The sequence below is a fragment of the Pseudophryne corroboree genome, chromosome 4 (genome assembly GCF_028390025.1).
Source record: "Pseudophryne corroboree isolate aPseCor3 chromosome 4, aPseCor3.hap2, whole genome shotgun sequence".
Lineage (NCBI taxonomy): Eukaryota > Metazoa > Chordata > Amphibia > Anura > Myobatrachidae > Pseudophryne > Pseudophryne corroboree.
The window spans coordinates 493,770,657-493,784,816 of NC_086447.1; the positions used below are offsets into that span (position 1 = coordinate 493,770,657).

Genomic DNA, 14,160 nt, shown 5'->3' on the forward strand with positions numbered 1-14,160 from the left:
GGCTGCCTTTCCAATAATTAAAACAATTAAACAACTATGGATGATGAAAAAGATATTTAGATTTATTACTAAACACTAATTAATAAAAACATGAATAAAATCAAGAAACAAATTCATATAAAGTTAGGGCATAAATGGAGCTGAAAAGATTTAGAATGTGCTGCTAAATGAATGTCCACTGGGGATCCCGGACTGGAACGCTGGACCAAAAGTTCCCTGGGGAAATAAGTTGAATTACAGCTGGTTTTACCCGTATAATCGGAGACTTCCAAATGCTTTGTAGAAAACAGCAAGCACGCTGTATCACTTGAATCCAAGCTGGGTCTCTCCGAATGGTGCTGTAGTGTTGAAGTCCCACAGGGAATGGTTCCAAAGCAAATGTTCCAAAGTATAGTTAGTAAATGTCCATATCTGGATCCTGATGTAATGTGGAGTATTTGTATTTAAGCAGCTTCTTCACACTTAACGCGTTTCCCTAGGCACGGTCACCTAGCTTCATCAGAAGTAAAGCTCCCTCTAATTCAGGGATCTATTTAAACCCTGTTTGATCACCTGATGCCCAACAGGTGTGTGGCAATCAAATATCTATCATCCATAGTTTTTATAAAAATAATGCTTTTACAACATGACTGATCCCATTAGATAAATAGAGCGATGTGTAGGAGGCAAACCAACAAGAAAGATGCATATATAATGTGACATATGAACATAAATAAGATAAAAATAAAGTAGACAGGATGTCAGAGGTCAGTGCGGTCACGTGACCTAATTCTAAACTCAGAGGTTTTACTGATTTTTATATATCTCTCATAGATCTCTTTAACATACTGTATATATGTATATCTCAGGTCCCCAAACATTACCTGAGATGATAGTATCCTTTCTGGGTACTTAGTATCCCGGTCTAGTTGCTCCGTACTGCGGCTCCGTGTCACCCGGTCACGTGACCATCTTCGGCGGAAGCAGCTCGGTTGCCTAGTAACCCGAGTCAGCTCCCATACGCCGCATCCGGCCCGTGGTTGGTGTGGTTGCTTAGCAATCCCAATGCTCGTCATCGCGATACGCGATGACGTCATTCGCCTGACACGTGACCCCCAAATACGGAACTCTCAGACGAGGATACCAAAACTAAATTGCCCAACTGTGGGCATGAGAAAAAGGACGGGAAACCATATTAATAGGGAATAGAGAAGGTGATACATGAATATATATATATATCTCATATGCGGAAGCTTCCAATTATATTACATTAATCCATAATCTCGTTCTCAATCCTCAGATGTCATCTGCCGTCAAAGATGGAATACATACATCAGTTACATTGATCAAATGAAACTTATATAAATTATATAATAAGCTTCATAAAATAATTATACATATTATCATTCAGTCGTCCTATGCATCAGATATTTATTATTTCTCCTTAGAGTATATATATTACACACTTAATATTTCGAAAAGTCATCATTATTCCCCCTCCAAGATGATAAGGGACATATAGGGAACAGTGATATTATGAATGATCACTATTAGTGACACTTCATAGTACAGGATTTATTGCAATGATAAAAAGATATCTCAAGGAATAGAGAAACTAGTCATTCCACATTTTAATATAACCCACTAGATGTAAGAAGAGGGGAGGGCGGGGGGGGGGAAAGAGGGGGGGGGGGGAGAAGGGGAGGGTGGGGGAAGGGAAAAAGGGACAAATGAAAGGGACATACCAAAAAGGACTTTTGTTATCTCCAAAGCTTGTTGTCCTCGCTATGATAGGGTGGTCGTCCGGCCGTGGAGGGTCCCCTATTAATAGGGGTGTCCCAATTCTCCCAAGTTGTTCTGGAAGTACGCTCAACCTGGGCGCGCTCACAGGGATAAACCACCGTCCCGTCCAGGCTTTACGTGGTAGCCTCCACGGCCAAACAAACCACAAACAGGTGTCACAGAATTGTCACCTGTACTAACCATAGCTAAGGAACAGTCAAGCTTTGATGGAATTGGAGATCTACAAATTTTAAATCACTATGTTTAGTTCCATTGTCTCGTTTAACCCAGTCGGATGTACTGAGTTAAACTGTAACATCCAATATATCTCTCTCTTACATAAAGTGGTATACCTATCACCACCCCTCGCAGTGGGTGCCACATGTTCTAAAGCTATAATGGAAAGGCATCCAGGGTCTTTCTGATGTATATTTAGGAAATGTCTAGATACACTGTGTTTAGGAAAACCTTTGACAATGTTTCTTTTATGCTCCATGAACCTGGTGCGCAATTTTCTGGTGGTACGACCCACATAATATAATTGGCAGCTACACCAGAGTAAATATATAACATATGAAGTGTCGCAATTCATAAATGATTTTATTAGGTGCACGTCAAGTTTGTTTGGTAAATCCACCGACACCGTTTTTCTTGGTGTGTGTACACATACTTGGCATTTATTTTTTCCACAATGAAAGAAGCCTAGTGGTTTTTTTGTTAACCAATCAGATCCTGACATATGTTGCCCATTTTTATCATCATCCTTTGTTATTTTCAGGTGACTAGGTGCCAAAAGAGTTTTTAGTGACCTATTCTTTCTATATATTATTTGTGGCACTTTAGGTAGTGTATCTATCAATATGCGATCCTGTCTTAATATTTTAAAATTTCTGTTTATTATATTACGGATCTCCCCAGCACAGCTATTATATTTGCATACAAATGCTGAACTCCTATCCATTTTATCCACAGATCCATCTTTCCTAGGATTATATTTTAGGAGGTTATTTCTCTCCAAATTATACACTTCCCTAAATGCTTTTTGTAAAAGGTTATCAGGATAGCCGCATTCCCTAAAGGATTTAAGTAAGTTTTCTGCTTGTTCCACAAAAATATCAGAATTGGAACAGTTCCGCCTCAGGCGAATAAGTTGTCCCTTGGGAATATTCTGTTTCCAGGGTCTGAAATGTGAACTAGTGAAGTGTAAATAGGAATTAGTGTTGGTTTTTTTGTTAAATGTGGATGTGACTATTTTATCGTTAATAATCTCAAGATTTATATCCAGAAAATTAATTTTAGAAGTATGAAAAGTGGAAGTAAATGAAAGATTATATTCATTACAAGAAAGAGACTCAATAAAACGTGTCGCAGAATCAAGGTCCCCATCCCAAATAATAAACAAATCATCAATATAGCGCCCATAGAGGACCAAGTTCTCCGCCCAGCCGCCATCCCACACATGGGTTTGTTCAAACTCCCCCATGTATAGGTTGGCATAGCTGGGCGCGAACCTGGTCCCCATGGCAGTGCCCATCACCTGTAAATAAAAAGCACCGAGAAATAAAAAATAATTATGTGAAAGAATGAAAGAAATGGATGTGATAAGAAATGATTTTTGTTCCTCACTGAGGTCATCATCGGAGTCAAGTCTCCTTTTGATCACCTCACATCCCAACTGATGGGGGATGTTGGTGTAAAGAGCAGAAACATCTAAAGTGAGAAAAGCATAAGAGTCTTTCCATACAATAGTGTTGATTAAATTCAAAAAGTGTGTAGTATCTTTAATGTGAGACCTCAGTGAGGACACTCGTGATTGTAAAAAGGAATCAACATAAAATGAAAGATTAGAAGTCAAAGAATCAATACCAGAAATAATAGGCCTCCCAGGGGGTGCTGTGATGGATTTATGAATTTTGGGAAGATAATAAAAAACAGGGATGTGAGGATGTGCAGGGTATAAAAAATTATATATATCTCTGGAAATGACTCCAGACTCCAAGGCTCCTTCTAGTAAGGTTTTTAATTCCACCTGAAATTTTATGGTCGGGTCCCCTTTAAGTGTATTGTAGTGTTCCTGGTTGACTAATTGTCTTAAAGATTCACTTATATAATCTGAACGGTCAAGAATTACTATCCCCCCCCCTTTATCAGCTTCCTTAATTACAATAGTGTGATCTTCCGTCAACATTTTTATTGCTTCTTTTTCCTTTTTATTTAGATTAGATGGTTGTTTTTTGTCATAATATTTTTGACACATGTCTCTAAAGTCCTCCAGGGTGATGCGGTAGAAGGACTCAATGGAACTGCTCTTTGCACTGATTGGAAAGAACTCTGATTTTTTCTTAAATGTATCTCTGTTCTTTATATCAAAGATTTTAACCCCATTTCCATTTGAATTTTCTACATCTGTATTCCCTTCTTGCCATAAACTTTCCAAAGTATTTAAAAGAATGGTATCTGTACTATCTAAAATTATGGGGATGGAGGGATCCTGTGTTTCTTTTAAATGTTTATTCGCAAAATAGCGTTTCCGACAGAGCGTACGTATAAATCTGTTCAAATCTACATACAGATCAAATAGATTTGGCCCCCTGGTAGGGGCAAATTTGAGTCCCTTCTCCAGAAGTGTCAATTCAGATGTGCTTAATTGTTTAGAAGAGAGATTGAAGACTTTTTTGTAAGTTCTATTTTGATCTGTATTGAGAGTTTTTTTAGACCTAATAGTACAATGGACATGTTTGTTTCTTAATCGTCCCCCTCTTGTGCCTCTATGCTTGGGTTTCTTGCTCTTTTGTTTCGAAACTCTGCTCTCTGTTTCTTTGGTGGGGACTCCCACCTGTTCAGTCTGTGTTCTCTGTCTAAAAAATGATCTTCTCTGCTTCTTATTTTATTTCTATAGGAATCTATGGCAGAGGGTTCTGCTCGATCTGAATAATGATCTGGATGATTTTGGTATTCTTTCCTTCTTGCTCCCATCTGTTTGGGTGACCTTCTAGAATTATCTAGATGGTCTCGAGGTTCAAATCTATTTTTATATTCAGTTGTTTCCCTTCTATTATTAGGTTTTTGTCTAGGGAAATCTCTTTCTCTCCCCTGCATGTTTCTTGGGGTACTTATTTTGTGGGTTTGTTTGTAATTATTCCTATAGGTTCTAATTTGGTCATTTTTATAATCAAAAGAATCCCTCTTAAATTTCCTATACTTATTATCCATTAGATTCTTTTCAAAATTAATAACTCTTTCATTAATACGCCTATCTTTTTCTTTAAATTCTGTTAATGACATATATTTATCCATTGATTTTTTCAAAGAGTCTATTTCCTTTTCAATCTGTTGGACTTTAAATGCTCTAAATTTAATAATAGTTTTTATAAGAGCTAACGAGCAATTGTCCAACAGGTTGTCCCATTCCTTCTGGAATTCAGGGTAATCAGAAAAAATAGAGTTTTTGAACAATCTCAGACCCCTTGGTACCATCCCTTTATCTAGATAGTTCTGCAGGTTGGTGCTGTCCAACCAATTTCTCGATTCATTTTTTAAGAGATCCTCAAGTGCATAAAAGTCCTTATTCATATCATACAATTCTGAATCAGGTTTATCAATCCCTGAATCACCCCAATTAGTCATATAGGTTTGCCTCCTATCGCTTCGCTCTTTAAAATTGGAAAAGCAGCTCATGACTGCTGCGTCTGGATATAGACAAAAAAGAAGAAAGAGGAGAACACTTCCAGACGCGCTGTCACAGCTGCCAGCAAGGGATTGTCAGTCCCAAAGAAAGAGTTTTAACAACAAAATATACTGAAGCTGGCGCTGGCTGCCTTTCCAATAATTAAAACAATTAAACAACTATGGATGATGAAAAAGATATTTAGATTTATTACTAAACACTAATTAATAAAAACATGAATAAAATCAAGAAACAAATTCATATAAAGTTAGGGCATAAATGGAGCTGAAAAGATTTAGAATGTGCTGCTAAATGAATGTCCACTGGGGATCCCGGACTGGAACGCTGGACCAAAAGTTCCCTGGGGAAATAAGTTGAATTACAGCTGGTTTTACCCGTATAATCGGAGACTTCCAAATGCTTTGTAGAAAACAGCAAGCACGCTGTATCACTTGAATCCAAGCTGGGTCTCTCCGAATGGTGCTGTAGTGTTGAAGTCCCACAGGGAATGGTTCCGAAGCAAATGTTCCAAAGTATAGTTAGTAAATGTCCATATCTGGATCCTGATGTAATGTGGAGTATTTGTATTTAAGCAGCTTCTTCACACTTAACGCGTTTCCCTAGGCACGGTCACCTAGCTTCATCAGAAGTAAAGCTCCCTCTAATTTAGGGATCTATTTAAACCCTGTTTGATCACCTGATGCCCAACAGGTGTGTGGCAATCAAATATCTATCATCCATAGTTTTTATAAAAATAATGCTTTTACAACATGACTGATCCCATTAGATAAATAGAGCGATGTGTAGGAGGCAAACCAACAAGAAAGATGCATATATAATGTGACATATGAACATAAATAAGATAAAAATAAAGTAGACAGGATGTCAGAGGTCAGTGCGGTCACGTGACCTAATTCTAAACTCAGAGGTTTTACTGATTTTTATATATCTCTCATAGATCTCTTTAACATACTGTATATATGTATATCTCAGGTCCCCAAACATTACCTGAGATGATAGTATCCTTTCTGGGTACTTAGTATCCCGGTCTAGTTGCTCCGTACTGCGGCTCCGTGTCACCCGGTCACGTGACCATCTTCGGCGGAAGCAGCTCGGTTGCCTAGTAACCCGAGTCAGCTCCCATACGCCGCATCCGGCCCGTGGTTGGTGTGGTTGCTTAGCAATCCCAATGCTCGTCATCGCGATACGCGATGACGTCATTCGCCTGACACGTGACCCCCAAATACGGAACTCTCAGACGAGGATACCAAAACTAAATTGCCCAACTGTGGGCATGAGAAAAAGGACGGGAAACCATATTAATAGGGAATAGAGAAGGTGATACATGAATATATATATATATCTCATATGCGGAAGCTTCCAATTATATTACATTAATCCATAATCTCGTTCTCAATCCTCAGATGTCATCTGCCGTCAAAGATGGAATACATACATCAGTTACATTGATCAAATGAAACTTATATAAATTATATAATAAGCTTCATAAAATAATTATACATATTATCATTCAGTCGTCCTATGCATCAGATATTTATTATTTCTCCTTAGAGTATATATATTACACACTTAATATTTCGAAAAGTCATCATTATTCCCCCTCCAAGATGATAAGGGACATATAGGGAACAGTGATATTATGAATGATCACTATTAGTGACACTTCATAGTACAGGATTTATTGCAATGATAAAAAGATATCTCAAGGAATAGAGAAACTAGTCATTCCACATTTTAATATAACCCACTAGATGTAAGAAGAGGGGAGGGCGGGGGGGGGGGGAAAGAGGGGGGGGGGGAAGAGGGGGGGGGGGGGAGAAGGGGAGGGTGGGGGAAGGGAAAAAGGGACAAATGAAAGGGACATACCAAAAAGGACTTTTGTTATCTCCAAAGCTTGTTGTCCTCGCTATGATAGGGTGGTCGTCCGGCCGTGGAGGGTCCCCTATTAATAGGGGTGTCCCAATTCTCCCAAGTTGTTCTGGAAGTACGCTCAACCTGGGCGCGCTCACAGGGATAAACCACCGTCCCGTCCAGGCTTTACGTGGTAGCCTCCACGGCCAAACAAACCACAAACAGGTGTCACAGAATTGTCACCTGTACTAACCATTACAAAAAGCATTTAGGGAAGTGTATGATTTGGAGAGAAATAACCTCCTAAAATATAATCCTAGGAAAGATGGATCTGTGGATAAAATGGATAGGAGTTCAGCATTTGTATGCAAATATAATAGCTGTGCTGGGGAGATCCGTAATATAATAAACAGAAATTTTAAAATATTAAGACAGGATCGCATATTGATAGATACACTACCTAAAGTGCCACAAATAATATATAGAAAGAATAGGTCACTAAAAACTCTTTTGGCACCTAGTCACCTGAAAATAACAAAGGATGATGATAAAAATGGGCAACATATGTCAGGATCTGATTGGTTAACAAAAAAACCACTAGGCTTCTTTCATTGTGGAAAAAATAAATGCCAAGTATGTGTACACACACCAAGAAAAACGGTGTCGGTGGATTTACCAAACAAACTTGACGTGCACCTAATAAAATCATTTATGAATTGCGACACTTCATATGTTATATATTTACTCTGGTGTAGCTGCCAATTATATTATGTGGGTCGTACCACCAGAAAATTGCGCACCAGGTTCATGGAGCATAAAAGAAACATTGTCAAAGGTTTTCCTAAACACAGTGTATCTAGACATTTCCTAAATATACATCAGAAAGACCCTGGATGCCTTTCCATTATAGCTTTAGAACATGTGGCACCCACTGCGAGGGGTGGTGATAGGTATACCACTTTATGTAAGAGAGAGATATATTGGATGTTACAGTTTAACTCAGTACATCCGACTGGGTTAAACGAGACAATGGAACTAAACATAGTGATTTAAAATTTGTAGATCTCCAATTCCATCAAAGCTTGACTGTTCCTTAGCTATGGTTAGTACAGGTGACAATTCTGTGACACCTGTTTGTGGTTTGTTTGGCCGTGGAGGCTACCACGTAAAGCCTGGACGGGACGGTGGTTTATCCCTGTGAGCGCGCCCAGGTTGAGCGTACTTCCAGAACAACTTGGGAGAATTGGGACACCCCTATTAATAGGGGACCCTCCACGGCCGGACGACCACCCTATCATAGCGAGGACAACAAGCTTTGGAGATAACAAAAGTCCTTTTTGGTATGTCCCTTTCATTTGTCCCTTTTTCCCTTCCCCCACCCTCCCCTTCTCCCCCCCCCCCCCCCTCTTCCCCCCCCCCCCCCGCCCTCCCCTCTTCTTACATCTAGTGGGTTATATTAAAATGTGGAATGACTAGTTTCTCTATTCCTTGAGATATCTTTTTATCATTGCAATAAATCCTGTACTATGAAGTGTCACTAATAGTGATCATTCATAATATCACTGTTCCCTATATGTCCCTTATCATCTTGGAGGGGGAATAATGATGACTTTTCGAAATATTAAGTGTGTAATATATATACTCTAAGGAGAAATAATAAATATCTGATGCATAGGACGACTGAATGATAATATGTATAATTATTTTATGAAGCTTATTATATAATTTATATAAGTTTCATTTGATCAATGTAACTGATGTATGTATTCCATCTTTGACGGCAGATGACATCTGAGGATTGAGAACGAGATTATGGATTAATGTAATATAATTGGAAGCTTCCGCATATGAGATATATATATATATTCATGTATCACCTTCTCTATTCCCTATTAATATGGTTTCCCGTCCTTTTTCTCATGCCCACAGTTGGGCAATTTAGTTTTGGTATCCTCGTCTGAGAGTTCCGTATTTGGGGGTCACGTGTCAGGCGAATGACGTCATCGCGTATCGCGATGACGAGCATTGGGATTGCTAAGCAACCACACCAACCACGGGCCGGATGCGGCGTATGGGAGCTGACTCGGGTTACTAGGCAACCGAGCTGCTTCCGCCGAAGATGGTCACGTGACCGGGTGACACGGAGCCGCAGTACGGAGCAACTAGACCGGGATACTAAGTACCCAGAAAGGATACTATCATCTCAGGTAATGTTTGGGGACCTGAGATATACATATATACAGTATGTTAAAGAGATCTATGAGAGATATATAAAAATCAGTAAAACCTCTGAGTTTAGAATTAGGTCACGTGACCGCACTGACCTCTGACATCCTGTCTACTTTATTTTTATCTTATTTATGTTCATATGTCACATTATATATGCATCTTTCTTGTTGGTTTGCCTCCTACACATCGCTCTATTTATCTAATGGGATCAGTCATGTTGTAAAAGCATTATTTTTATAAAAACTATGGATGATAGATATTTGATTGCCACACACCTGTTGGGCATCAGGTGATCAAACAGGGTTTAAATAGATCCCTGAATTAGAGGGAGCTTTACTTCTGATGAAGCTAGGTGACCGTGCCTAGGGAAACGCGTTAAGTGTGAAGAAGCTGCTTAAATACAAATACTCCACATTACATCAGGATCCAGATATGGACATTTACTAACTATACTTTGGAACATTTGCTTTGGAACCATTCCCTGTGGGACTTCAACACTACAGCACCATTCGGAGAGACCCAGCTTGGATTCAAGTGATACAGCGTGCTTGCTGTTTTCTACAAAGCATTTGGAAGTCTCCGATTATACGGGTAAAACCAGCTGTAATTCAACTTATTTCCCCAGGGAACTTTTGGTCCAGCGTTCCAGTCCGGGATCCCCAGTGGACATTCATTTAGCAGCACATTCTAAATCTTTTCAGCTCCATTTATGCCCTAACTTTATATGAATTTGTTTCTTGATTTTATTCATGTTTTTATTAATTAGTGTTTAGTAATAAATCTAAATATCTTTTTCATCATCCATAGTTGTTTAATTGTTTTAATTATTGGAAAGGCAGCCAGCGCCAGCTTCAGTATATTTTGTTGTTAAAACTCTTTCTTTGGGACTGACAATCCCTTGCTGGCAGCTGTGACAGCGCGTCTGGAAGTGTTCTCCTCTCCCTAGGTGTTAGTGTACCCATACGGTGGATCCACCGGGTTTCCATTTGCAAAAGTTTCAGACCTCTATTGCCCCCCCGTATATTAGGGGGTACGTGGTCTATCATCCTATATCGGATTGATGTCAAATTATGCCTATATAAATATGGAATAATAGGGGGCACCAATAGTGTATTAAAAGAGTTTATAGTTTATTAAAACATTGGATACCGACAATCACATTCAGTGCGTACCAAAGAAGGCGGTAAAACCACCGCTAGTACAAGTGTATAAGAATAATAATGAAAGACGCGTTCACCACTGCATACTGCTGTGTTTCACGTCCATCCACAAGCCACGCCCTACGCCCAGTGACGAAATGCCCAGTGCCCTCCTGGAGGTATTCGCCTCCAGGAGGGCACCGCAGCATCTACTATTGCTAAGAGGAGTGCCGGGAATACAGTAATATATATATATATATATATAATAATTTGTAATTTCTATGTATGTTTGTGGTAAGCTGGAGAACTGCTTAACTGATTTTTGATCAGGTTTTCACTGAAATGTTCCTTGAGATCCTTCGTGTAACACAGGCTATGAATAATCACATCAAATCATCTCTGTTGTTGTGCCACCAAGCAGGTAATGCAGAGATCAGAGCCACACACGAGTAATGGTTGGGGGGGGGGGGGGGGGGATGGCAGAGGCACACATGGGTAATGAGGCACATAATAACAGGGCACCCCAGTCACAAACATGCAGGTCACAGCCAAATGGCATTAGTTCCCTCAGTGCACTGCACCCAGCAACACTGATGGCTCCCCCTCGCCCCCCCCCCTTCCCCACTACTACCACCACCACCACCACCTTTTCCCATAAAGCATGTGTCTTGTTGCTCCCCCAAATCAGACAGAAGGAATTAGTATACAAAAGAAAATAAAAATATATTTATACTACAGAAGATATTAAGATACACAAGTGCACTAACAAAATGGGAAATAATTTTTTGGGTAGACGCTGCTGGTTAGTTTATATAGGATACCTTGTGTGCCATTCAGAAACATATGATAACATTAATGAGCACAAACCAATGTAACTAAGCATTCAAATATACAAATTTCTTAAATATTAATTACTTTACTTTGGCACATTACTTCTATTGCCAAATCTCCACTGAGGGAGAAATAAAAAAAGTTGCAATTAAATAATTGGATATAATAAAAATAATAAAAGGTAGGACGTTGGAATTATGGGCCTAATTCAGATGGCTCCTCTGCGATCAGATAGTCGCCGACCATAGAGAGTGAAAACCCGCCCCGTGCAAGTGTGAGAATACCTGAGTATGCCATGCGAAAACTTCACCAGACAGCGGACATCTGCAAATCCGTTCACAACTCACTCACCATCTAATGATTTTCCAGTGTGTGCAACCTGTGCGTAGCCCAGGACTTACTCCTACAGTGCGATGAGAACAGGCTGATCGGGGCCGGAGTTGACGTCACACTGAAAACGCTTGGGAAACATGTGGGTTTTTTCTGACACTCCCAGAAAACCGCCAGATACCACCCCCAAACGTCCTCTTCCTGTCAATCAGCCTGTGTTCACTTTACAATAAAAAAGCAGGATTTTTTTGCAGTTTGGCATCTCATCTGTGCATTACGATCCGTACACATGCGCAGTAATTCGATAATCGTCTGCTGTGCGAATTCGCACAACAGCGATCAGGTCTGAATGATGCTGTATTATTACGGTATTATTACTGACCCTCCAAGCTAGAAAAGGAAAGGTAGAAATATGGAATGAGGAGGTGCACCGGCATATGTTCATGGCGGACAGGGAGGCAGATTTGAGAAAAAAATATTCAACATCAAATTTTATGGTCAGTATTTCAGCTTAGAGCATTTTTGAATTTTACACTAAAAGTCCTTGGGCTAGATGCATCATCACTTGGAAAGTGATAAAATGGAGAGAGAATATGTACCAGCCAATTAGCTCCTTTCTGTCATTTTTCAAACACAGCCTGTGACATGGCAGTGACAAGCAGATTGGTTGGTACTTTTTCTCTCCAAGCAATGATGCATCTAGCCCTTTGTATTTTTAGACTGAGCACATTTGTTGGAAGCTGACCAAGTGCACCTCCATCAGTTATTGGGTTCTAGTTGTCATGTTTGTCATTCACACTTTACAATACAAAGCATTAGAAAGAGAACCGTTAACCTGACTTTGGTTTTTGGACGCAGCAGAAATGTAAATATATGTTAATGCCACAGGAGGCATGTAAGGGCAAATTACGCCTACTGCCGGCATCACAGATCTGAGTGCTGTATCAGAAAATGCAACATGGGATCACCATAGCGACCATCAGTCGTGCCATTAGACATATGAGTGAGTGTAAGGGCCATTTCACACACAACGGAATTGCAGACAAATTTTTTTCCGTTGATTCATTTTAATGGAAGTGAGAAATCATTTTGGTATTCACTAGAGATGTGCACCGGACATTTTTCGGGTTTGTGTTTTGGTTTTGGATTCAGTTCCGCGGCCGTGTTTTGGATTCGGATGCGTTTTGGCAAAACCTCCCTGAAATTTTTTTGTCTGATTCGGGTGTGTTTTGGATTCGGATGTTTTTTTTTTTAAAAACACTCAAAAACAGCTTAAATCATAGAATTTGGGGGTCATTTTGATCCCATAGTATTATTAACCTCAATAACCATAATTTCCACTCATTTCCAGGCTATTCTGAACACTTCACACCTCACAATATTATTTTTAGTCCTAAAATTTGCACCGAGGTCGCTGGATGACTAAGCTAAGCGACCCAAGTGGCCGGCACAAACACCTGGCCCATCTAGGAGTGGCACTGCAGTGTCAGACAGGATGGCACTTAAAAAAATAGTCCCCAAACAGCACATGATGCAAAGAAAAAAAGAGGTGCACCAAGGTCGCTGGATGGCTAAGCTAAGCGACCCAAGTGGCCGGCACAAACACCTGGCCCATCTAGGAGTGGCACTGCAGTGTCAGACAGGATGGCACTTAAAAAAATAGTCCCCAAACAGCACATGATGCAAAGAAAAAAAGAGGTGCACCAAGGTCGCTGGATGGCAAAGCTAAGCAACCCAAGTGGCCGGTACAAACACCCGGCCCATCTAGGAGTGGCACCGCAGTGTCAGACAGGATGGCACTTAGTGCCCAAACATCACATGATGCAGAGATAAATTTAAAAAAAAGAGGAGCAAGATGGAATTGTCCTTGGGCCCTCCCACCCACCCTTATGTTGTATAAACAGGACATGCACACTTTAACAAACCCATAATTTCAGTGACATGGCCTGCAGGACTATTGGCGTTCCTGTCTAAGGAGGAAATTGACACTGAGGGAGTTGGTGGTGTGGTTTGCAGGAGCTTGGGTACAAGAGGAAGGGATTTAGTTGTCAGTGGACTGCTTCCGCTGTCACCCAAAGTTTTTGAACTTGTCAATGACTTCTGATGAATGCGCTCTAGGTGACGTATAAGGGAGGATGTTCCTAGGTGGTTAACGTCCTTACCCCTACTTATTACAGCTTGACAAAGGCAACACACGGCTTGACACCTGTTGTCCGCATTTCTGTTAAAATAATTCCACACCGAAGAGGTGATTTTTTTTTTGTAATTTGACCAGGCATGTCAATGGCCATATTCGTCCCATGGACAACAGGTGTCTCCCCGGGTGCCTGA

The 14,160-nt window shown here is 40.2% G+C and overlaps 1 long non-coding RNA gene across 1 annotated transcript in view; it reads right to left on the minus strand.

Moving 5' to 3' along the window:
• Positions 1 to 14,160, minus strand: part of LOC134909836 (uncharacterized) — a 54,311-nt gene that overhangs the window by 9,638 nt on the left and 30,513 nt on the right. The gene's annotated exons all lie outside the window — the stretch shown is intronic.